The sequence below is a fragment of the Phascolarctos cinereus genome, unplaced genomic scaffold (assembly GCF_003287225.1).
Source record: "Phascolarctos cinereus isolate Bilbo 61053 unplaced genomic scaffold, phaCin_HiC Scaffold_7;HRSCAF=346, whole genome shotgun sequence".
NCBI classification, from domain to species: Eukaryota; Metazoa; Chordata; class Mammalia; order Diprotodontia; family Phascolarctidae; genus Phascolarctos; species Phascolarctos cinereus.
The window spans coordinates 22866511-22893887 of NW_027556180.1; the positions used below are offsets into that span (position 1 = coordinate 22866511).

Below are 27377 nucleotides of genomic sequence, written 5' to 3' on the forward strand. Positions count from 1 at the left end.
GATACCACATCCTATGGAAAACAATATGAAATCAAATATCTAGTAGACATTTTAAAGAAATTAATAGACCACACAATTATTATGTGTTGGATTTCTTTTTGCAACTCATTTCTTGAATTATTTTCTCTCCATATGCCATTCTTTAATCCTTAAAAGTTGCAGTAAAGGGTTAAGTAGTTTAAGTCAATAGTCCTTGCCCAGAATCTCATCATCAGTACCTTCTTTGGGAAACTTTAGGAAAAGACATTGGAAGATTGAACTCAGCAATTAGGAATACCCAGAAAAGGAATAGGTTCCCATGGAAAGTTGTGAACTCTTTATCTGTAAATCTAGAAGAGAATGCTGGAGGCCCATTACTTGCTTATCATAGAAGGGAATTATGCTTCAGGTACAGATTAGACAAATTAACTGTGATGGTCTTTTTCAAATGTAAGAGTTTAGAATGCTAAATATGGAAAGAAGAAACATAGTAATATTGTTTACAAGCCATTCAAGTCCAATTGAAGTGTTAATAACAACAACAGTAATAATTTAGTAATAAATTATAATGTGAAAAGTTATCTGATGGGAAAATATTTGAAATGATTTAGTTTATTATTTTCGGTGATCTCTACCAATTTACATCTGAGTCATCTTGTAAGTGTTCAAATTAGCTATGATAAAAAGAGCTAAAAATTCTCTGTATTTACACCAAAGGGGGTTTAGAAATATGTTTTAGTGGACATTATATTTTTGATTCATTGTTAAAGTCCATGAGTAAAAAATGACAAATTTGCAAATGACCAGGTCCATCTACATACTGCCAGAATGAACAAATACAATTTTAGATAAAAATTGTGCTTAATAATATCAAGAGATATACATATACAACATATGTGCTAATACAATACATATATTAATGTGACATGTTAATCACTCCAAAGCCTGTACTTGCAACACACATATATACCTACTTGAGCTTAAAATGTTTCAAAAAGATTATGCTTTTTGCTCTTCTTTTCAAAGTTGATTAGAGTTTTAAATGTCTTATTCTTTTCTGGTTACACCCATATACCCTGGCATGGTTGGCTTTTCCCTTGAGAAGAAGGATATGGCAGCATACCTGGACTACACTCCATGCAAATCTATGATTTTAATTCATTTTGCCACCATCAATTTCCTCTTCCAAAGCCTTATCATGCCATTTAGGTTATCTTGGATTGTTAAAGGTTCTGCCACTAGAATATAGTCTCTCAAGGTTCTGTTGCCATGGAAGTGATCCAAATGTGTTCTTCATGATGGTACACTGTAGCTGATTACAAAAGAGTTCATCTTATTGGATGAATTGTGATGGATTTCTCACCCATAGCAACCTATTTTTTTTTTGTGTACCTTATCTACTAAGATACAGAAGAAGCATGAATTATGTTGATGGTAAGCTGTGTTTCTCAATATTTAAACAAAAGATTCTATTTCCATGTACTGAAATTAAATATTTAATAATCTATGTAAGAATAAGGGGCTACATCTACTAGTTTCTAGATGTATTTTTTTCCTAATTGGTGCAAAGAACAAATCTCATAAAGAGTTTGCAAGCATTCAGATTTTCACTATTCAGAGCTATGATTAGGTAAAATATGGTAATTGGTTCCAATTTGTTGGAAGTATGCATTGGGAATACTAATAATGCAACTATGTCAGAGCATTCATTATTTGTACTAATTAGGATTTAATCATACTTCAAAGGCAGTGATTTTATTGGTGAGGGTAATCTATCAATAAATGAGTATTACAACCATTCCATGATTTAATATATAATTTCAGATCACTTTCCATATTTTTAAGGAAAAATACACATATCCTGTAGCAATGACTTTCAATCAAACTGTTATTTGCTCTTCTTATACTATAATCCAAGCCCAGGTTCATACTCAAAATTGATTTTTCCAGCTTGATAGGAGCTGCCAAAGAGTGTTTTCCATTGGCAGAGTCTTCACAATTTAAGGGGTCACTTCCATGGTAAAGTGACATATACTTTGGATTCTAGACATTGAGCTGATTTTTGTGGAAAATGTGATATCTCATTTGCAATCACTGTGCTAACTGGAGACCTTTGTACTACTTGTCATAGTTACTAAAATGATTCATAATTATCTTCTATTAATGACACTGTCTATAGTCACTTGATCCTTAAAATGAGAAAGGTTCATATGACTATGTCAAGCTCATGCCATGACATGAAAATTTCCAATTATTCAGTCGTTTATATATATACATATATACATACGTATATACATACATCGAAATATATATATATATATACACATACATACACACACACACACATACACACACACACACATATATATATATTTGCCATGGGCCAGCCTTGTTCCAAGTTGGTGCTTAGCTATTTGCATGGTAGAGGAGGAAAACTAATCAGTGGAGTCCACTGAGAATCTATTCATGAAAAATAACTAGATGGGAAAAGTAAAGGGAATCTTGTGTGGTCTTGATCAAAATCAGAGCCCTACCTGTATTATATCACCATAGTACTATAGACAGTGTATTCTTGAAGAATTCAGCAGAAATTAATGATATGAGGACAGGCTAAGGCTAGTGGTGAGGAACCCAGCTTCAATTATCGTCTCCATCCCTGATTTTTTTTGCCTTATTAGTAATTGGACACAAAATAGAAATGAACAAAGGTTCAAAGACAGATGTATAATATTTCTACCTCCATGCCATTGATTGTTCTGGGTCTTAAACCTGTGATGCCATCCCTTGCCCCTCTCTGCCTATGGAATTACTGTACATTCTTTAAAGCCCAGGTCAAATAGCACCTTCTTTCCAAAGCTTTTCCTCAACCCTTTAGTTGGTAAAGCCTATCCATCCCAGATGTCACATAGTGGCCAATATCAGAATTGTCACTGTTGTTGTTTTATTATTCTCCTGTCAGCTTTATGTAGTCAGGGATGGTTTCCTATCTAAACTTTGTACTTTACTTTGTACCTATCACTGTGTTCTCTGTGTGTTTTTCATGTAGTAGGGGCTTAATAAATGTTTGTGGAATGAATGAATTTCCAAACTCAAATCTCATATTACTGGATAATAAATTAGACCTGAAAGTGACCCTAGAGAACCTTGAATCCACCCTCATTTTATAGATGGGGAAACTGAGGTCCAGAGAAGATAAGTGACTAGTCCAGTGTCACATGTCTAATACAGGATTCTCACTCAGATCTTTCTAACTCCAAGTCCCATGCTCTATTCTTTGTACTATCCATTTCTCTCTTGTCAATGCCATTGTTTACTAGCCCACCATTAATTTTTAAATACTTGAGAGTTAGAACAGAATATTTGGACATACAATGTGATAATTCTTAAGACCTACATGTAGTTAAGTATGTGAAAAGAAAAAGATGGTAATTTATTGGGCTCACAATCAAACACATTCCTGGCTTTCAAAAAAAAACCCTACTTATAATATTATTATTTATTGATTAATGAGCCATTTTATATCAGTAGTTTAAAGTAGATGAACTGTAGCAAGGCCAGCAGCTCTTGATACAGCTACATGGCTCACAAGTCATTGCTTCTTTAATTATTTCTATTGTATTCTCAGGTTCAGGTTAGAGAAGAGCATTAAGGGGAATCATTCTAATGAAGACAAAAAGCAGAATGTAGTTAGTGATTAATGATTTATGAGTTCATAAATATATGAGCAAAATCATTATGCCAATAGCAACAGTTCCAGATGATTTGAAAGAAGGAAATTACATTATCCATCTGTTCAAAATGAGGTAACTCTAACAGGAGGCAATATTCATGGAGAGAAAAAATATTCTGTTTATGGTTCTCCTAGCCACTTGTTTAACCAGGGAGGTGGAGATACATTAGAAGAGCTTTCAGGCTGGAAGGTTTTTAATTCCATTACCATATAAGAATGTTGGAACTTGATGAAACCTCATGAGACATTCTAGTTGAAAACTTTCATTTTAGTGATGAGGACTAAGATATAGATAAAGGCAGCCAATGGAACAAAGTCACCTTGAAGTAGTCACAGCCTTTATTAGAATGAACCAAGATCTTGCTGGAAGACACCTCTAATTTTTACATAGACTTCAAAATACTTAGTTCCAGTGTATTGAAATAGAATCACAGGTTGGCAGTGTTGGAAAGGATCTCTGAGTCCTGTCACAACACTTGTTGATTATAAAAGAGAGGTCTTGAAAGTTGAAGTGAGTTTTCTGAGATTACAAAGCATATGAGTTAGTGTTTGACCTGGAAACAAAACCCAGGGGTCCCTACTCCAAGTCTAGCATCCTTTCTAGTATGCAACAGTTCCTTTTGGTGCAGAAAGTATAAATATAAACCTTGAAATATTATATGAATGTAATTTTTATTAAGTGTTATGTATTTGTTGTTCATTAAATGTCACATAAATTGGCACATGTACATTAAAACACATTTCAAGGAAGACTTTCTAACCTCCTTATAAATACAACAGCACACAGATAAGCAGAAAGTGGCTACTCTAGTACCTTTAAATACATCAATCATGATTAAGTCAGATTAAGTTGAAGTGAGAGTATGTTTTCACTTAAGGGCTACAACTCATGTAGATTCATTGTGAATCAACTGATTTTCATTAGCTTTGGCTCATTCCAAGTTTCCTCTATTCCCTCTGCGATAAGAGCCCCAAGCTATGATTGAACAACAATAAAGAAACTTGGACACTTACATTGAAAAACCATTAGGCTGATGTTGCCTATCATGGTGTTCATTCAATGATAATCCTGGGTCACAGATATGACCAGTCTATCCTCAAATGCCTATACAAGCTTGAACTTTTCCTTGAATTGAATCAAATACTTGTGGGGCTGGAACATGGAGAAATGCCTAAGACTAACTCTTTGGGCTAGAAATCCTCATGAGCTGGGCTCAGAATATGACTTTTCCCCTTGCCCCATATTCACTCAAGCATCCATAGAGCTTGATAATTGCAAAAATTTCAGGAATCTTGGAATTTGTGCCAGATTTAGAGCATGAAATACAGCTCTGCTAAAAGTTTCAGCATCATAAAATAGAGAGCCAAGAACTTAACTCTTCTAGAATAAAGCATCATTTTGCCATGATTCCCAATATAAACTGTCTGTAACATATAGACACCTCAAAGGTTACCCTTTTAGGAAGGGGAAAAAAGATGAAATGATTAAAGAAGGTCATAAAGGAAGAAATTAAGCTGGTTATGGTTTAAAGATAATCAATAGTTCTAGGGCTAGGTTGGTGTAGATACATGGTTTAACATTTTTTATTCAATTTGAATTAAAAGGTTAAAAAGCTCTCTCATCTCCAATGTTAAGTGGAAGTGATTTTGAAACAGAATTTTACTGCAGAATTTGCCCTTGGCTTAAAATGAGGGTTAGGTGAAGATTTATCCTACCAGAGATACATTAGATCACAGAATTGCAACTCATTTTAGCACAGGGGTACTATTGAGAACATCTGGCAGTACCTTAATAATAGCATACTGTTCAGACAAGTGGTGTGATGGTCTATTCTTCAGTAGCTGGAGCACATCTGGAATGCTGTGCTCAATTCTGCGTGTGACATTTTAAGTGGGAGTGAATGCAGAGGCAAGTAAATGAGAAGCTGTGTCACCAAACGTAACATATGACCATGACATAAGAGCAGTACTTGAAGGAACTGGTGATGGGTAGAACAAGAAGGTTTGACATTAGAGTTGACTTGGAGCATGTGAGATATCTTATAGGAGATGCATTTAACCATTTTATTTTTTACTTTGTGGCCAGAATCATAAATAATATAGAAATTTCTTCAAGGAACATTTTAAAGCAATAGAAAGGAAACTATCTTAACAGTAGGGTTCATAACCATCTAGTTGGGAAGTGGATAGAATAAAAGACTTTGAATCAGAAAGACTGGAGTTCAAATTGATCTCAGACATTAGCTGTGTCCCTGACCAAGTCATTTAAGCACTGTTTACCTCATTTTCCCTGTCTGCTAAACAGGGATAATAATAGCACCTAATTCCCAAGGTTGTCATGAGGATGAAAGGACATAATATTGTAAGTGCCTTGCAAACCTTAAGGCATTATGTAAGTGTTAGCTATTATTATTCATAAGAAAATAAAATGAGTTGTCACTCAAAATAGTGACTTTCTAAGTAAGTGAGAGGGCTCACACATAGGTCAGGTGGCCACTTGTCTGGAGGTACTGTTGAGATAATTTTTGGAGTGGCTAGGGTTTGAAATAGGAGAATGCTAAGGTGCCTTCCAAATCTACAAGTCCACATTTGTTGTGAATCATTTACTCCCCATCCTTGATCTTATACACTAGGATATCATGAAATACTGTCAAATACCCATTAGGCTTATAGATATACTGGCTCTATGACATAACCCTGATATATAAGCCCTCCTAAAGAATCAAATAGTCTGGGGTAGCTAGGTGGTACAGTGGATAGAGCTCTGGCCTTGGAGTCAGGAGGATCTGAGTTCTAATCTGGTCTCAGACCAGACACTTGACACTTAGTAACTGTGTGACCCTGGGCAAGTCACTTAACCCCAATTGACTCACCAAAAAGCAAAAAAAGAAATCAAACACTCAATAAACATTTTTTTTCATTTTTTAAAGATTTTATTAATTCATTTTGATTTATCAACAATCACTTCCATATACTTTTGAGGTGAAAATTTTTCTCCCCCTTCCTCCCCCACACCCTCCCCAAGATGGCACACAATCCGATATAGGCTTTACATTTACTTTCCCATTAAACATATTTTCACATTAGTGAAGTTGTAAGTAAAAATTAAAAACAATAGGAGGAACTATCAGAAAGATGAAACAAAACTCAACAGAAGGTAAAAATAAGTGATAACGATTCAACTTCCATAGTTCTTTCTTTGGATGTGGACAGCATTTTCCATCCGAGGCCTCTGGAGATGTCTTAGATCTCTTGTAATGCTGAGAAGGGTTCAGTTTAACAACCTTAGTCATTGCATAACATGGCTGTTAGTATGTACAAAGTCCTCTTCGTTCTGCTCACTTCACTCAGCATCGGACCATATAAATCTTTCTAGGTTTTTCTGCAGTCATCCTGTTCATCATTTCTTATAGCACAGTAGTATTCCATTACATTCATGTACCACAACTTGCTCAGCCATTCCCCAACTGATGGGCATCCTCTCAATTTCCAATTCTTTGCCACCACAAAAGGAGCTGCTATGAATATTTTTGTACATGTGGGTCCTTTTCCCATTTGTTTGATCTCTTTGGGATATCACCCTAGAAGTGCATTTGCTGGATCAAAAGGTATGCACATTTTTGTAGCCCTTTGGGCATAGTTCCAAATTGTTCTCTAAAATGGTTGGATCATTTCACAACTCCACCAACAATGTATTAGTGTTCCAATTTTCCCACATCTTCTCCAACATTTATCATTTTCCTGTTTTGTCATGTTGGCCAATCTGATAGGTGTGATGTGGTACCTCAGAGTTGTTTTGATTTGCATTTCTCTAATCAATAATGATTTAGAGCATTTTTTCATATGACTATAGATGGCTTTAATTTCTTCATCTGAGAACTGTCTGTTCATATCCTTTGACCATTTATCAATTGGGGAATGGCTTGTGTTCTTATAAATTTGTCTTAATTCTCTATATATTTTAGAAATGAGGCCTTTATCAGAGAGACTGGTTGTAAAAATTCTTTCCCAATTTTCTACCTTCCTTCTAATCTTAGTTGCATTGGCTTTGTGCAAAAACTTTTCAATTTAATGTAATCAAAATTATCCATTTTGCTTTTCATAATGTTCTCTATCTCCTGTTTGGTCATGAATTCTTCTGTTCTCCATAGATCTGATAGGTAAACTGTTCCTTGTTCTCCCAGTTTACTTTTGGTATTAGCCTTTATATCTAAGTCATGAACCCATTTTGACTTTATTTTGGTATATGGTGTGAGATTTGGGTCTATGCCTAGTTTCTGCCATACTCTTTTCCAGTTTTCCCAGCAGTTTTTTTCAAAGAGTGGGTTCTTATCCCAGAAGCTGGGGTCTTTGGGTTTATCAAATAATAGATTACTATAGTCATTGACTACTGTGTCTTGCATATTTAACCTATTCCACTGATCCACCTCCCTATTAGCCAGTACCAAGCAGTTTTGATGATTGCTGCTTTATAATACAATTTAAGATCTGGAATTGCTAGGCCACCTTCCCCTGCATTTCTTTTCATTAGTTCCTTTGATATTCTGGACCTTTTGTTTTTCCAAATGAATCTTGTTATTTTTTTCTAACTCTATAAAATAATTTTTGGTAGTTTGATTGGTATGGCACTGAATAAGTAAATTAGCTTAGGTAGGATTGTCATTTTTATTATATTAGCTTGGCCTACCCATGAGCAACTAATGTTTTTCCAATTATTTAGATCTGATTTTATTTGTGTGAAAAGTGTTTTGTAATTGTGTTCATAGAGTTCCTAGGTTTGTTTCGGAGGTAGACTCCTAAATATTTTATAATGTCTACAGTAAGTTTAAATGGGATTTCTCTTTCTATCTCTTGCTGTTGGGCTTTGTTGGTAATATATAGAAATGCTGATGATTTATGTGGGTTTATTTTATAGCCTGCAACTTTGCTAAAGTTGTTTATTATTTCAAGTAGTTTTTTACTTGATTCTCTAGGATTCTCTAAGTATATCATCATGTCATCTGCAAAGAGTGATAGCTTTGTTTCTTCTTTGCCTATTCTAATGCCTTCAATTTCTTTTTCTTCTTATTGCTAAAGCTAAGGTTTCCAGTACAATATTGAATAACAGTGGTGATAATGGACATCCTTGTTTCACCCCGATCTTATTGGAAATGCTTCTAGCCTGTCCCCATTACATATAATGCTTGCTGAAGGTTTTAGATATATGCTATTTATTATTTTAAGGAAGACTCCATTTATACCTATGCTTTCTAGTGTTTTTAATAGGAATGGGTGTTGTATTTTATCAAAAGCTTTTTCTGCATCTATTGAGATGATCATGTGGTTTCTGTTGGTTTTGTTGTTGATATGCTCAATGATGCTGATAGTTTTCCTAATATTGAACCAACCCTGCATTCCTGGTATAAATCCTACCTGGTCATAGTGTATTATTCTTGTGATAAGTTGCTGCAATCTACTTGCTAGTATTTTGTTTAAAATTTTTGCATCTATATTCATTAGAGAAATTGGTCTATAATTTTCTTTCTCTATTTTGACTCTTCCTGGTTTAGGTATCAACACCATATTTGTATCATAAAAAGAATTTGGTAAGACTCCTTCTTCACCTATTTTCCCAAATAGTCTATATAGTATTGGAATTAATTGTTCTTTAAATGTTTGATAGAATTCACATGTAAATCCATCTGGCCCTGGAGATTTTTTCCTAGGGAGTTCATCAATGGCTTGTTCAATTTCTTTTTCTGAGATGGGGTTATTTAAGTATTTTACTTCCTCTTCGTTAATCTGGGCAATTTATATTTTTGTAAATATGTATCCATTTCACTAAGATTGTCAAATTTGTTGGCATATAGTTGGGCAAAATAATTCCTAATTATTGTTTTAATTTCCTCTTCCTTGGTGGTAGCTTCACCCTTTTCATTCTTGATACTAGTAATTTGGTTTTCTTCTTTCTTTTTTTAATTAAATTAACCAAAGGCTTATCTATTTTATTGTTTTTTCATAAAACCAGCTCTTAGTTTTATTTATTAGTTCAATAGTTTTCTTAATTTCAATTTTATTAATTTTTCCTTTGGTTTTCAATATTTCTAATTTGGTGTTTAGTTGAGGATTTTTAATTTGTTCTTTTTCTAGTTTTTTTAGTTGTATGCCCAATTCATTAATCTCCTCTTTTTCTATTTTATTTATGTAAGCATTTAGAGATATAAAACTTCCCCTAAGAACTGCTTTCATTGCATCCCATAGGTTTTGGTATGTTGTCTCATTATTGTCATTCTCTTGAATGAAATTATTGATTGTTTCTATGATTTGTTGTTTGACCCAATCATTTTTTAGGATTAGATTATTTAGTTTCCAATTATTTTTTAGTCTATCTTTCCATGGCCCTTTATTACATATAATTTTTATTGCATCATGATCTGAAAAGGATGCATTTAATATTTCTGCCTTTCTGCATTGGATTGTGAGGTTTTTATGCCCTAGTACATGGTCAATTTTTGTGTATGTGCCATGTACTGATGAGAAAAAAGTATATTCCTTTCTATCCCCATTCAGTTTTCTCCAGAGGTCTATCATACCTAACTTTTCTAATGTTCTATTCACCTCCTTAACTTCTTTCTTGTTTATTTTGTGGTTAGACTTATCTAGTGCCAAGAGGGGGAGGTTCAGGTCCCCCACTAGTATAGTTTTGCTGTCTATTTCTTCCTGTAACTCCCTGAACTTCTCCTGTAAGAATTTGGATGCTATACCATTTGGTGCATATATGTTTAGTAATGATATTACTTCATTGTCTATGGTGCCTTTTAGCAGGATGTAGTTTCCTTCCTTATCTCTTTTGATTAGATCTATTTTTGCTTTTGCTTTGTCTGAGATCAGGATTGCTACCCCTGTTTTTTTTACTTCAGCTGATGCATAATATATTCTGCTCCAGCCTTTTACCTTTACCCTGTATGTGTCACTCTTTTTCAAATGTGTTTCCTGTAAACAACATATTGTAGGATTATGGTTTTTAATCCATTCTGCAATTTCCATTTTATGGGAGAGTTCATCCCATTCACATTCACAGTTATGATTACTATCTGTGTCTTTTTCTCCATCCTTTTCCCCCAATTTATGCTTTTCTTTCTCCTTTTTCCTTTCCCCCTTCACTAGTGTTTTGCTTTTGACCACACCTCCTTCAGTCCCTCCCCCTTTTATTATCCCTTTCCCTTTTCTTCCCCTTTACTCTTAGTGTTTCTTCCCTCCCTTCTTTCCCTCCTTCTTCCCCCCCCTTTTCTTTCCCCTTTTCCCTCCTACTGCCTATAGGGCAAATTAGATTTCTATGCCTAACTGATTATGTTATGCCCTTCTTGAGCCAAATCTGATGAGAGTAAGGTTCAAACAATGCTCCCCCCCCTTCTTTCCCTCTGCTGTAATAGGATTTTGTGTCTTTTCCTGTAATGTAATTTACCCTTGTCTGCCTCCTCCTTTCTCAGTACATTTTCTAAGATCAGATTGATCCACTTATTTGGATCCATTTAACCCACTTGATTAGATTTTTTTTTATCATTACATCAAAGTCAACTAATATCCACCCTCTTTATGTATACTCCTTTAACAGGTGTAATAACAATACAGTTCTCAAGGGTTGCAAGTCTCATATTCCCTTGTAGGGGTTTAAACAGCCCCCCCTTATTAACAACATATTGTATCTTTCTGTCCCATTTACCTTTTTAAGTCCTTCTTGAGTCCTGTACTTGAAGATCAAATTTTTTGTTGAGCTCTGGTCTTTTTATCAGGAAAGTTTGGAAGTCTCCTATTTCATTGAATATCTACCTCCTCCCTTGAAAACTGATGCTCATTTTTGCTGGGTAATTGATCCTTGGCTGCATTCCAAGGTCCTTTGCCTTACGGAACATCGTGTTCCATGCCCTGCGTCTTTTAATGTAGAAGCTGCAAGGTCCTGTGTAATCCTGACTGTGGTTCCATGATATTTAAATTTTTCTTTCTGGCTGCTTGCAGCACCTTCTCTTTCATCTGGTAATTTTGGAATTTTGCTATTATATTCCTTGGCTTGTCAATTTGGGATCTCTTTCAGGTGGTGATGGTGGATTCTTTCTATGGTTATTTTCCCTTCTGGTTCTAGGACTTCGGGCAGTTTTCCTTTATGATTTCCTGAAAGATACTGTCCAGGCTCTTTTTTCATCATGATTTTCAGGTAGTCCAATAATTTTTAAATTGTCTCTCCTGAGTCGATTTTCCAGGTTGGTTGTTTTACTGATGAGGTATTTTATGTTTTCATCTATTTTTTCTTTTTTTTTTTTTTGTTTCTGTTTGACTGATTCTTGCTCTCTCGTAGAGACATTAGTTTCCATTTGTCCAATTCTAGTTTTTAACAGATTGTTTTCTTCTGTTATTTTTGTACTTCCTTCTTCAACTGGCCAATTGTGTTTTTTAGGGACTTTTTCTTCAGTTACTCTTCTGTTAGTTTTTGTACTTCCTTCTTCAATTGGCCAATTGTGTTTTTTAGGGACTTGTTTTCTTCAGTGTATTTTTTTTCCAATTGGCCAATTGTATTTTTGAAGGACTCTTCTACCTCTCTCATTTGACTATTAAAATCCTTCTTGAGCTCTTCTAAGAAGGCTTTTTGGGCTTCAGACCAGTTCATATTCCCTTTTGTTGTTGCAGATGTGGGTTTGTTGACAATGTTGTCCTCTTCAGAATTTCTGTCTTGATCTTCACTCTTTCCATAATATGAATCTATAGTACATTTCTTTTTACTCATGGTGTTTCATTATTCCCTGGTTTTTAAAGAGATTGAGCTCTCCTGCTGGGGAACAGAGGGTACTGACCCAAGCTTCTTGTGTTGGGAGCCTAGGTCTTGGTCACTGGCTTTGTGTGTGGGGCCTCTTATGCTGGCAATTGGAGGCTGTAGGTTTCTGGCAGCTTACCTCGTGTTGGGCTGGAATCAGCAAGTCTGGAACTTTCAGGCAATTCTAGGTTGCCTGCTTTTCCTTTCCTTTAGCTTTCTTCAGCTCCTTTTAAATGGCTGCTGCAGGATGTTTATCTGCCTGGGGCCCCCTGCAGTGTTGTCTTGCTTGTTTCTGCTAATCCACTCGGAGATTCCTTTGTGGTAGAGTGCCAAAGCACCTGGTTGTTTTCTGAGCTGGTTTTCACCCATTCCTCCCACCCTCACTGAGGCACTCAGAGGTCCAGGTGTTGGTGTTTGTCCTTTCTGGGCTTCAGGATTTTTTCACAATTGGAGGCTACATGGCTCCAACAGCTCACTTGGTGTTGGGTTGGAACCGGAAAGGCGGTGGCTTTAGGAAGCCTTTAGGTTGTTTTCTTCACCTCCTTTCAGATGAATGCAGCAGGGTACTTATCTGCCTAGAGCCCCTTGTAGTTCTGCCTCCCTTATTTTTGCTGAGGCACTGGGAGACCCATTTGTTTGCTGGGCTGCTGCACTGCTGCTCCCAGTCTTTCTTCTAGTTCAACTGTTCCAGGGTTTTTTTTTTCTGGGGTGATATTTTCTGGGTTTTCAGAGGTTAATAGGGGAGAGTGAGAGCAACTACCTTTTCACTCTGCCATCTTGGCTCCCGGAAGCGGAAGCAGAAGTCTCAATAAACATTTTTTAAGCAACTACTATGATCCAAGCACTGTGCTGAGTCCTGGAAATTAAAAACCCAAAAACAAAAAGAAAAAAACAAAAAGAGAAACAACTGTGTCTGACATCAAGAAGTTTACAGTTTGATGGGAGAAGATAATATACAAAAAGAAGCCAAAAAGCAGTGGAGAAGTAAAGTCCAAATGTGCCCCAAAGCCATGTAGATGGTGGGGAAACAGGAGAAAAAAAATGATGCTGAGACCTGTCTTTCAAAAGAAACCCAGGTCCCATAACTCTGACCTCCAGTCAAAGGAGCCAATCCCAGGGCAGAAGAACTTAAGTTAGACTGACTAATGAGTGAACCCAGATGGATCATTAGTGCTTATATATATATCCTTCAGCAACCATCCATTCAATGATATGCTCAAAAATATCCCGGGGTACAATGTCAAACAAGATGGTCATAAATACAGAGCTGGATCAGAGGTTGGAGAGCAATAAATATAATCCCGTCATTTGGTAGGTAAGGGAGAAATTGAGTGATTCACCCAAGGTCACCAAAGTAATCCAGGATTTGGGCCCTGGTCTTTTGAGGCCGAATCCAGTGCTGTCTCACTATGCATTTTTTAAGGCTTATATTTTCAGAATTTTCTTTTCCTTTTTTTTTTTTAATAGGGACCTTTTCCCCCTCTGTCCAGTCTCCTGGCATCCCCATTCTCATCCCCATTCGCTGATTCCTTAACGATTGCCCACAGTGGTCCAGTAATATCATCTGAAAGCCTTTTCAGAAATCTGATACAATTCTTCTGGGCCAACAGAATTAAGCCTTCTTCTTTGACATGCATTTCATTTGTTCTTTCCATTTAAAAAAAAATTCTATATATTCTTCTTAAAAAAAAAGAGATGGAAGAGATATAATATTGTGTATTTCTTCCTTTTGTTACCATTGTACCCCACTACATCAAGGTGCAGGCATAACCCTTCCTGAACCTTGGGCATAAAAATCTCTTTCTATGGTTCTTAGCATTTTTCACGAACTAATAGTTGATTTTGGCCTTTTGCCTTCCTGTCTAATTCTTATGAGACTACGACCCTCTTTTGCATTTGTCCTTTTAAAAACATGCTCCTCCTTGCTTCATTTTCGTATGTTCTTTCTCAAATCCTGACATTCATGAGTTTTCTTTTGAACCAGCTTTCTTTTAGAGCCCTGGATATGGGACCAAGCCTATTATTTCTCTAAACTTTTTGAATTTTGCTTTCCTGAAGTCTGAGATTTGCATTTAATGAGATTCCATGTGCCACTCCTGAGTTACAGTGAAGTTAAGGTTGCTAGTTTCTCTAACTATGGAGTTTCTGTCCCTTCCTCAAGTTAATGAGGAAAAGGTATTTATGGTACAGAAAAATGCACAAAAGGGCTAGAGTTCAAATTCAAGCTCCACTATTTTTCCCTTGACAGAGTTGCTAAAACTTAGACTTAAGATTCTAAGTTTGTGAAATTAGATGATTTTTAAATTCCTTCCCATCTTTCTCATAAATCTTTTTTTTTTTTAATGTGAGAGATTAGAGCTATGATATCATATGTACAAGGAACTCCCAGTGAAGAAACTCACTCTGTTCTTACAGATTTCTACCAACTCTACCACTTACTATTGTAGAGAATTGTTTATATCAGTGCATAAGGAAGTCACTTGCCCAACATCACACAAACAGTAGGTGTTAGTGGCAGGACTCGAACCCAAATCTTCCTGATTGCTAGACCAGAACTTATTATGCTTGGCTGTCTTTCTGAAACCTAGGAACCTGATGTACCATGGTGACTTTCTTTCAAGGTTCCTTGATTTCACTTTGCTAAATGACTTTTCCTTGTTCAGATTTAGTTCACAGGAATGTTGTTGCATCTGACTTTTGAGACAAAGAAGTCTAGAGTAAGGCAAGTAGCATATTTGTCCCATATTCTGCTGGCATAATAAAACTTTGGGTAGTTGTCTGGATTTTTCTTTTTCTGTTTCTTCTTCTTTCTTCCTTTTTACTTTGGGGGGGTATTTTATACAGCCTGATTGTATCTGGGTGTTTGTATGTTTTGCTTCCCCATGAGAATAAGTTTGCTGGGGACAGGGCTGGGGGAGGGGATAGGAAAAATCTGCAAAAGGTAGCTCCTAAGTTGAGACTTGAAGGGAGCACAGAGAGTGAAAGGAACAGAAATGGAAACATTGAATATGAGCAGTTTTTTCAAAAAGTTTGGCTCAGAAAGGAAGGAGAGATCTAAGATAATAGGTAGCAGGGATGTAGGATCAGGTAACTATCATTATGTTGTTGTTACTACTATTATTAATTTTAAGGATGGAGGCATCATAGGCATGTTTATCCACATCAGGGAAGGAGGAGTAGGGGTGGATGGAAGATTACAGAGAAAACAGAAATAACTTGGGACTATTCACTATTAAAGACACCAGAGGACTGGCCCACTTGTGCTTGGCTTGCCTTGGTAAGAAGGAGGGCCTTAAGACAAATGAAGGAGTGTGATGTCAGAGGGATGTGAGCTGTGAGATGTGAGATGAGAAGGGGAGAAAAAAGAAGTCTTGGAGAATGGCCTTAATTTGGTTTTTTGTTGTATTCTTTTTTTAATGTAAAGACAGGACTTCAGCTGAAAGGCTGTGAGAGTCCTGATAATAGATGGGAAGGTTTGGAGCAGTCAAGGGAAATGGGAAAGAGAATGGGAGAGGGAGAATAAAAGGATTTCTATTGTCAGCCTGGCAGAGTTTAATCTAAGAAAGACAAATGAAATTAGGTTGTCTGAATCAATGTTTTTATTTCTCTCAAGCTGGAGACATGCATGCAGAGCTTCAGTCAGACAGCCCCACTAAGGGAGCCAGTCTAGAACTGGGCTCAATTTGGGGGTTGTGGTGCCCAGTTTATATATATTTCCAACTGGGGCTGATATCACTCCATCATCATTTTACTTTTGGACAAAGGAAATACCTCTTCTATCAGCCCACCCTCCACCCATACCAGACCACTCCAGACTTTGGGCTATCTAGGCAGAAGAAGCTGTCTCCACCCAAGCCTGAGCAGGACACAATGCAGCTTTCTACTCTAATGCCTACTGAAAAAAAAGTCCCCTAAACATAGTCAACAAATTGCCACCCAGTCTTACCTCCAAAAAGAAGAAAGCTATTATATCCAAAGGGATCCCATCCCACATTTACTTAGTTCTACATAAGAAGTCTAAATTTTCCTCTGTTCAATTTCCCACCCCTTTTAGTTCTCCCTGGGGATCATCAGAAAAGGCTAAATGACAACTCCTCTACATGCTGGGTCTTCAAATACTTGAAAACGGTTATCATTTCAGCCCACGTCTTCCCTTCTTGGGGCAGCTAGATTGTGCAGTGGATAGAATTCTGAGCCTGGGGTCAAAAAGTCCTAATGAAATTAGGTCTCAGATACTTACTAGCTGTGCCTGCCTCAGTTTCTTCAAATATAAATTGGAGAAAACATTTACCTCCTGGAGTTTTTAGAATGGAATTAGATAATATTTGTAAAATACTTAGTATAATGCCAGGCACCTAGTACGCACTTAATACATGTTTGTTTCCTTCCATCATTCTTCTCTGATGTTGACCTCACCATTTCCTTTAACCTATACTCATAAATCCTGGACACAGTTACCCTCAATCTCTTGAATGACATTTTGATATTTTACAGCTTATCACTGACCCTCCTCAGCCTGTGGTGCCCAGGACTAGACACAGTCCCTCCGATGGGTCTCATCCTAGGAAACTGCACCCAAGGTTGTATTGTTGTCTTCCATATCACTCATTTGATTGACACTGAACCTGCAATACACTTAAAGTTCTGAATCTTTTGTAGACAGACAACTATGTCCTTTATTCCTCATATTTTATTTTTAACATCAGATTTTGGAAACCAAGTAATATTTTATGTTTATCCCTTTCCATTATCATCTTTTTTGATTCATTCTAATGTGCTGAGCTGTCGAGATCTTTTCTATATTATGACTGGTTGATTGTGTTATATAATCCTCCAAACTCATGAGAAAATTTTATAAGTATATGAAGTATACTTCTATCCAAGTCAATGATAAACATTTCAAGCATCATAAGGCCAAATATAGACATTTAGGTCACTCAATTGCAGACGTCCTTCCAAGATGATATTAAGACACTTAATTGGTTTTTGAAAAAAGATCATACATTTAGAGTAGAAAGCATTAAGCTTCATAGACTATTTCAAAACTTTTTGATGCCTAGCATGGTTCCATTGCTTTCCTGTTTTTCTGCCACCGTGACAGAATAAGTACAATGGGGCTATAATTTTTCTTTGTCTCATTGGCTGTGTTGCCCAAAGAATGCATTCCCTAGAGCCAAGACTATTGCTGCTGGTGGTCCTGCCCATAGTTAGAGTGACTGTTACTTGGAATTAACATCAAATCTGTCTTTTAGGTTGTAGTCAAAGAATTTAAGCATTAGAGAATCTTCGAGGACAGCTAGGTTGGGTAGTAGATGACAATTCAGTCTCTACTTATCTACAGCTGCTTGGTTTGAACTCCAAGGAACATCATGTCTGTGTTCCATATTGACTATTGATTTTCCCACCACCACCCATTTCTGGCTTCCTTTTGTCTTTTGTCTTCTGTTATTAAATAATAAAATTCTTCTTTTTCTTATTTGTACCTCCAGGGCTTAGTACAGTACCTGGCTCATGGTAGGCAATAAATAAATTTTTCAGTAATTGTTTACAGAATTTAATTGAATTGAACTTCATCTTTCCATCTGGTCCTGAGTTCAAGGTCCTTCTCTTCCTCCTGAGTTCAAGTCCTGTCTCAGTCATCTACTAGCTGTTTGACTTCAGGTAAATAACTTAACCTCTCTCACTTTCGGTTTCCTAATATGTAAAATGAGAATAATAGAAGTGGTGTTTCAGACTCAATCCTTTCTTTACTTGAAGAGTTTTTAAGCCTAGACACCTTTTGCTCATCATTCTGTCCTCACTGGAGCCCTGTCTCTCTCTCTCTCTCTCTCTCTCTCTCTCTCTCTCTCTCTCTCTCTCTCTCTCTCTCTCTCTCTCTCTCTCTCTCACACACACACACACACACACACACACACACACACACACACACACACACACACACACACAGAATTTTCGCATCAAAAATCTAGACATTCCCTCCATGGCCTCTTCTGGAATCACTGGGTTCCATAGGCAGCAGGTTGAAACCATTTAGACCCTTTCAAGGTTGCATCTAGCTGGAATATTCTATCACTGTGAGGGTATACTTTATAGTATGTGAACATACTATGAACACAAAAATATTTTAAAAAATCCTTGGTTTGCCAAATCTTAATAACTTCTGCTTTTTTATCAGCCATTCAATCAATTTTCTTTCCAATTGAAAATCTTTTGAGGGAAGAATCTTTTTTTTTTAAGGATTCTAAAGAGCTTTTTTCCCTTCCCAGGGATTAGAAAATGAAAGCATAACTGGATGAACAGGCTTTAGCAAATAAATGAATAGTAAGTTTTACTGCCCTTGGCCCAGTAAAAGCCTGAATCACTTTTGCCAAAATGACACTCATTCTTTATTTGGTCTTTTTCTATTAGCCTTCTTTCAAAGAAATTTTAATTCAAATCCACGAACATTTATTAAGAACCTACTAAGTGCCAGAAACCTTGCAAGGAAGAGAATGTAGAGAAAAGAACACACAGAGACATTACAGGTCCTATATCCAGACAGCTTACAGTCATCTGACATCTTTAATTGATCAATAATAGTTAATAAACCTTTATTAAGCATCTGCTCTGTGCTAATCACTGGGGATACAAAAAGAGGCAAAAAGATAATACCTGGTCTTAAGGAGCTTACAATCGAATGGGGGAAGTCTTCCTGTAAAAGGAAATTTTACTTAAGACTTTAGGAAGCCAGGGAATGTTAGGCAACAAGAGAGAAATATTTATTCTGAAGAAGTCTGAGTATTTAAAAGGCATTCTTGAAATAACTCAAAACTAACTCTTTTCTTTTTTGGGGGGGAGTCAATCAAAATCATTTGAACCAGACCACAGGATCACAGATTTTGAGCTAGTAGGGACATTAGAAGATGTTTCTTCCTCGTCAAAATATTTCATACCATAACAGGGCAGGAAAAAAAAATACTTTTGCCAGCAGACATACGGCTAGAGAAGAGAGACAGAAAAATGTTTTAAGTATTTTATGAACCATCTACCCCTCCCACAACTCCCCCTCACCCCCCTCACCACTAGCAGCTAGGTGGCACAGTGGATAGAGTACTGTGCTGGGAACCAGAAAGACATTTTCCTGAGTTCAAATCCAGCCTCAGATACTTTATTAAGTGTGTGACCCTGAGCAACACACTTAACCTTATTGGCCTCAGTTGCTCATTTGTAAATGAGTAAATCTGTATGTCACCTGGGGAAGGAAACACCTGTCAACCATTTACCAAAGATTTGGTCCAAGGAAACAAACAATCAGTTTTTCCCTTAACCAAGGATTTGTCCAAAGAACAAACAGAACAGAGTTCCCCCTTACCAAAGGTTTGTTCAAGAACAAACAGAATGGGGTTCACCTTACCAAAGATTTGAAGAAGGGACCAACAGAATCAGGCGATACCTATGCAATAATGTGCTTATTTATTCTCATTAAACCAGAGAATCATGCATGATGGAATCAGAAAATAATTTGGAACTCAGAGGGAGACAAGCTGAAGGAGTCCATTCATACACTTAGAGCAATCCCAACTCGGGATGCTTGTGTCAACCCAAAATTATAGTCTCCATAGGTGTTTAACTATAATATGAAAAAGAAATTTCTTAATGGGATAGAGTGTAAATACAATAAGATAAGAGAATGTCAAGGTGTCAACTGAAGTTATAGATCCAGGATGTCTATGTTTCTTTTATCATTAATGTGACAATGTACATACACACACACACACACACACACACACACACACACACACACAGGTATTCCATAACAAAGCATAGCGCGTGTCCATAAAATACCAACATAAGAAAAGTCCCATTATTCAAGATGGTGTCCAGTTCGAAGTGCCTTGCCCTTGGTAGTAATAAACAGAAGAATGTTCTTGATCAGCTTCATCTGGCCTTGTAGCTGCTTACACAAGAAAGGATATTTTGGACTCACTCCAAGAGCAAAGCAAGGCATGCTTGTCATGCCAGAGCACACAAAGCATTATGGTAGGCTAAATTCAGAGTGGGCCAAAAATGTCTTTCTCCTAATTGGCCAATCCAGGTTTTAGGCTTTCTCAGGTGATAGGAGGCCCAAAATGGTTCACATAACAAAGCACTCCAATATCTCTGCCAAGAAAACTCAAACAGGCTCACAGAGAGTTGAACATGACTGAAGCAACTGAAAAACGTTTCCAGGTGATCATTTTTAGTACTCTTAAGCCATTACGTTCACTGAGAACTACTACTTAACTCAGACATTAGGAGCTCTAGATCAAGAAATCTTTGAAATTGAACGTATTTCAGCAATGAACCATATTTCCTAGGATCCGAGTTTGAGAGTTATGAAGGGACCTTAGAGACCAGTTAGTCCAAACCTTGTATTTTACTGATGAGGACACCACGCCTCAGAGAGGGGAAATTATTTGTTCAAGGTTTCATTGTTCTAATTCCAAATCCACCAGTGTTTATGCCATTAGAGGAATCTTTTAAGCTCTTTTTTTTAGCTTTATTGATACTGCTAAAAGTGCAATCTCCTTTACTACAGCTAAATGAAATGGCAATAAATATATAAAAAAGAGTTGTAATTTCAAAATGGACAATATTACGGATAGGTATTACCTCAATATTTGTGAAGAGTATTTTTAAATTTTTAGACTTTTTTTTTCCTTTTTACTTCACAGTAGTAGTTAAGGGCATCATTACTCAATATAATAGTTTTTTAATAATAAAATAACCAACATTAATATTCATTAATTCAAATTTTTCAAGGAGATTATATAAATGATTAAATATGACATTGCAGATTGCAGAAATTAAACTCCCACTGAATAGGCATGCATGATCAAGTAATGAGAATCATTAAAAAAAAGCAACTTGCTAGTTTTCATAAGTGTCTGAGAACAACATTCCCATAGCATAAACACAAATCCCCAAATGTTTTTGAGAATTGAATGTTTAACTATTTTAACCAAAACATCATCATAGTTGTAAAACTGTTGCCCCACAATTGCTCAGACATAATGCCCACCCAGAAAAGTGTTAATAAACAGTGTTTTTAATAGATGTTAGCATATTGAATCCTCATAAGCTCCAAATTGCATGCAATTTACAGTTATGAAAACTATAATGACAAAGAGGAAGATGCTGAAGATGTGTGGGAACAAGAAGAAATCCACATCATCATCATTCTTTCTGCCTCTAATAATAGACCAAGAATGCTTTCCATGAGCCTAAAGAAGATAAGCCACCATCATTATGTTCAACTTCAAAAACAAACAAACAAAATCTAGTTATTTTAGTAATACTCTGTAAATAATTAAATACAAAATAAAAATAGTAGGATGGTGTTTTTTTTTTCCCCCAGGACCATTGCTATATGAATTCTATCAAATAGGATTAGAAAAAGAAATATTAATTAAAATAATGATAATAAGGGCAGTTAGGTGGTACAATGGAAGGAGTGTTGGACCTGGAGTCAGGAAGAGCTGAGCTCAAATCTGTTCTCAGACACCTACTACCTGTGTGACCCTGGGCAAGTCACTGAACCCTGTGCCTCAGTTTCCTTACCTATTAAATGAGCTAGAGGAGGAAATGGCAGACTAGACAAGTCACTTGACCCTGTTTACCTCAGTTTCTTCATCTGTAAAATGAGCTGGAGAAGGAAATGGCCAACTACTCTAGCATCTTTGCCAAGAAAACCTCAAAAGGGGTCATGAAAATTTTAACATGACTGAAAAGACTGAACAACAACAAATTGTATTAAATTAAAAAAAAAAGTATTAAAACAAATTGCATTTGTATAATGCTTTAGCATTTACTTAGGGTTTTCCTTACCCTATGTCACCCTATGTAACATGTAATATTGCTGTAGTCAGTTTATTGTTAAGGAAACTGCTTTTCAGAGAGAATGCCTAGATGGTCACACAGCACTAGAGGCAGAATTTCAATCTACTTACCTGAAGAAAATGGAAAATTCCTATTTAGCCTGGAAATAACACCAATGAAATAGAGCCTTTACAAAAATAGGGCACTTTGCCCCAGGTAACTGGTACCTAGTGGTGATATTTGAATTTGATTGCCAGCATTTGCAGCTAATTAGCTTTTCCAAACTTACTCCTTGGTGTTGATAAATCCTTATCCAGCACCGTGGTCACAGGGTTTCCATTTGTAAAGATCAGTTGCTTTCAAGGCTTATCCATAATATTGTTAATTTCAAAGTTACAACTTTTTCATATTTGTTGGTGTTCCATTTAGCTGCAGTTAAAGGAGATTGCACTTTTTAGAAGTGTCAATAAAACTAGTAAGTGCTTGAATGATTTCTCCAGAATGAATTTGTTCAATATATTGTCATAGCTTTCCTCACCTAGCTTTTACAATTGTAGTCAGGACAGAAGTGACATACTTTTTTAAAAAAATTATTGCACTAGCACATGGGTACAACAATACAAGACAATCAACAGTTCTTGGTGTGCTGTTTAATACAAATTGCTTAGCTTATCACATCCAGTTTTTTTCACTGTTACCACCATTCAAAATTTCCTTATGATAACAACTGATTTTCCTTGTGGTCAATATTGTGTTGAAAATAAACCTGAGAGAATGAAGAATAAAAATAAATAACTTTCTATTTAGGAATCTTTTTTTTTTAAATTCATATATTCAGGTAATCTTTTAACTCTTCCTCCCTCATTCTGTTTGCAATTAACCTCTCTCTCAAAATAAATAACTAAATGAATGGATAGATAGATAGATAGATAGATAGATAGATAGATAGATAGATAGATAGATAGGTAGGTAGATAAAGTTAAGCAAGACCAAACAATCCTGTATTACTGGCTAACAAAGCATGAAATTTTCAATACTTGTTATCTGTCTGTCTGTCTATCTATCTATCCATCCATCTATCTATCTATCTATCTATCTATCTATCTATCTATCTATCTATATCTATCTATCTATCTATCTATCTATCTATCTAGAACAGTTCCATGATCGGTTCTCTGGACATAAGATTGGGCATACTATTAATCAGACTTCATCTGCTTTTCAGTTTTATTTTTCTTTACATTACTGAGTTTAATTCTCATTCTCCTGACTTCATTCTATATCCAATCATAAAAATCTTGTCATGTCTCTCAGAGTTCCTCATATTCTTTATTTTTTACACCACATTTATATAGCATTTATATGCTAACCTCTGCTTATCCATTTCCCAAGTTAATTGGGACAAGCTTTGTTTCCCATTCTTCTTTTGTTTTGTCTTGATTTTGGTGTTTTGGTTTATTTGTTTGTTTTTGGCTCATTTCCCTCTTGATAACTGATGTTAACTGTTAATTAAATCATAGCTTTATGTCTGTCAACCATACCTCTTCAGAAGATCATATACTTCTACCAGGGAACATCTCTGTGAGACAATGTTTAATAGACAATGAGAAAATAATTCACCACATTAACAGTAAACTCTGAGCCAAGTAAGTTAGGTTCAGAGCCAAGTAACATTAACAACTATTCTTCAATAATGCATTCCCTATGTTAGTCTAGAGGTAGTATGCACTTACCATACTTAGCTAGCAATTTGTTTATGATAAAATATATACTAAGCTCTTGGAAATTCTCACAAAAGGCCTAAGAAATAATCAAGGTTCTTAACACCCTGCTGTTCACTTCAAATATTACCAATTTTAATTTTCTTCTGGCTCTTTACTCCACCTAGCTCATTTCAGTATTGTGCATTTCATTAAATGAATGTTGTTCAACTTAAAACCTGACACATTATAAATTTGTTAGCATCTGTTATCTCCTGGTATTTATCTAATATATGTGACCTATCCACCTGTCCTTGAAGGGGCAGCTAGGTGGTACAGTGGATAGAGTAGCAGACCTCAAATCAGGAAAACTCATCTTCATGAGTTCGAATCTGGCCTGAGATACTTACTAGCTGCGTGACCCTAGGCAAGTCACTTAACCCTGTTTACCTTAGTTTCCTCGTCTATAAAAAGAGCCAAAGAAGAAAATGGCAAATCACTCCAGTATCTTTGCCAAGAAAACCCCAAATAGGGAGACAAAGCATCAGATACTACTTGAAATAACTGAACAACAAAACCAGTCATTGCTCTTATCCTGTCTTGCTATTCTAACCTACATTTTGATTAACAATGACATTTTTTAATATTTCAGAACATCCATGATTTTGTGTTTGAGGATCCTCTGCGCAGTGACACTGATCACACCTGTTCTACACTCTCATATATTATCTTAATTAACTTGGTGGAAATGTAAAAAGGTATATCATAATTCTCATAACAAACCTCATGATGAATTTTTAAATATTATACTTTAAATAAAATTATGTTTGAAATATATATGTGTGTATATCTATATCTATATAGCTATATTCCTGGTTAGTCCCAAGTCACATTGCTTAAATTCTAGTCCTCATGTTTGTTCCATTTGAATTCAGGCTTTGTTCCTGGACCCTGTACTGTAATAAATAGGCTTTCATCTTACCTTTCCTGAACAAAGTAACCACATCACTCCCTGCCCACCTTTGAACCATGCATCTGTGGTATGCTCTCGTGGCCTACCTTCCACATCTCTTCTTTGCAGCAAAAGTTCCTCTTTGTGTGTTATCATCCCTTATTAGAATGTAAACTTCTTGGAGATGGGGTCTGCCTGGCTTGTTTACATTCAGATTCCTTATGCTTCCTACTATGCCTGGCACATCCCCTTCCCTCCATTCGTTCAGAGTCTTTAGATAATATAAATTAGAATGGCATTTGACAGAAATTCAGCAAATAGGGGTGTGCAATCAACTCTTGCCCCTACCTGCAATTTTTAGATGAAAGTGGCAAAAGGGAAGGAAAAAAAAAGGCCAATCATAACTAAAACATGCACATTAAACTCAGTAGTAGGAAAACAATGGGGTAAGGAGGCAGAGGAAAACATATTTACTTTCTTCAGGACACCTATTTATGTCTCAATATTTCTTCTAGATACTAGATGGGAACTGATAAACACACTTAAAATGTAAAAATAATCCCCTTTCCATTTTTTAAATATTCTAGTTTATCAAGGTTTTAGAGGACCTTTAAGAATAAGATGAGAAAGGAAATTGGTAACTGGGGGAAATATTTACAGCAAGTTTCTTAGATAAAGGACTCACATACAAGATATATAATTATCTTATTCAGATGGATAAGGCAAAGAGTCATTTTCCCATAGGCTGATGGTTAAAAATACGACCAGGAATTTTTCAAAGAAAGAAATCTAAGTTCTCAATGCTCATACAACTCTAAATCATTAATAATTAGAGAAATGAAAATTAAAGAAACTTTGAGGTTTTATTTTATGCCAATCAGATTAACAAAGATGGCAAAAAAGGAAATGACAAATGTTAGAAGGACTGCAGGAAAACAGGTACATTAATGCGTTGCTGGAATTGGTGTGAATTGGTCTGTTTTATGAAAAACAATTTGAGTTGTGCCCACCAAGTTATTAAATTATGTATGCCCTTTAACATAGCAATACCACTATTGGGTCTATTCCCCCAAAGATGTCAAAGAAAAGGAAAAAAAGTATGATATATTGTGATACAATATAGCATAATATAACATATTTACATAAATGTATACATTATATGTATACAAATGTTTATTTATAAATATAAATATGTCCATATAGTTCTTATGTTATGAATGCATATTAAATTATATAGAATATATGCATATAAATTATCTCATAATATATTGAGATTAATTGTATTACATATGCTTATATATGTTCATACGTATATAAAATAAAATGTGTAAATTGTACATAGATGTAAAAAATAACATGTTAGCTCTTTTTGTGGTAGCCACAAATCAAAAACCAAACAGATGTTTTCTTACTGAAGAATGATTAAACAAATTGTCATATATGAATGAAATGGAATTTTATTATGCCATGTGATGTGATGAAGTGGACAATTTTTGGAGAAATTGGAAGGTCTCTCTGAACTGATACAGAATGAAGTAAAGTAAACAGAACTAGGAGAAAAATTTATACAGTGATAACATTATAAAAAATGTCAACTTTGGAAGAATTAAGAACTCTGGCAAAGAAAATATAAACTATAAGTACACAAGAATGAAAATGAAAACATGCTATTTTTGTCTTGCCAAAGAGGTGATGACCTGAAAATGCCTAAAAATACATATATTGTTATTGGACAATTTGGGAAAATATTTTGCTGCACTATGCAGGTATGTATTAAGGACTTTTAATTTTTTTTTTCTTTAAAAATCATAGGGAGAGTTTCCCCGATTGGAGAAGGGATTGGTTAGCAGTGATGTAGTAAAATACAATAGCATTATGAAACATTTCTAAACATGCAGAAAAGAATAGTGAATGTTCAGAATGGCAAAAGGCAGGCAGAACATACATTTTCATATCCAATACTAAATGCTTACATTTGTTGATCTTTGTTAAGTTCTTCAAAAAATGATAATTCATTCTAAAAAATATGTTATGTGTGAAAAAATAGTGAAAATGATCATTTTATTTTGTTTGGATTTGTTTTGCTTTTCTTGGTCTAAACCTGTGGTTTAATCAGTGGGGAGCACCTGGTACAGAAATTCTCTACACTAACAGATTTTAGTAATTCATCTGTAACTTACTATTTTAGAAAGTTTCCTGTTTACTTGAAATGTTAAATGTTATTCAATGGGCATGTGTGTTCTGTGTCAGAACGTGCATTCTGATCTTTCTGACTACAAGGGTGGCCTTATATAGCCTACGATGTATTTCTGCTCAAATGTACAATTACTCATAATTATAATAAAATCATTAAGTTATAGGGAATTAAAGTTTCATGCACCTCAGAGCTGGAGG

The 27377-nt window shown here is 35.7% G+C and overlaps 1 long non-coding RNA gene across 1 annotated transcript; it reads left to right on the forward strand.

Moving 5' to 3' along the window:
• The first annotated feature begins 1281 nt into the window (after window positions 1-1281).
• LOC110210227 (uncharacterized) lies at window positions 1282-24808 on the forward strand. Its single transcript, XR_013483417.1, has 3 exons — window positions 1282-1413; window positions 18046-18155; window positions 24684-24808. It is a non-coding gene; the product is annotated as an uncharacterized LOC110210227 (long non-coding RNA).
• Window positions 24809-27377: the final 2569 nt, after the last annotated feature.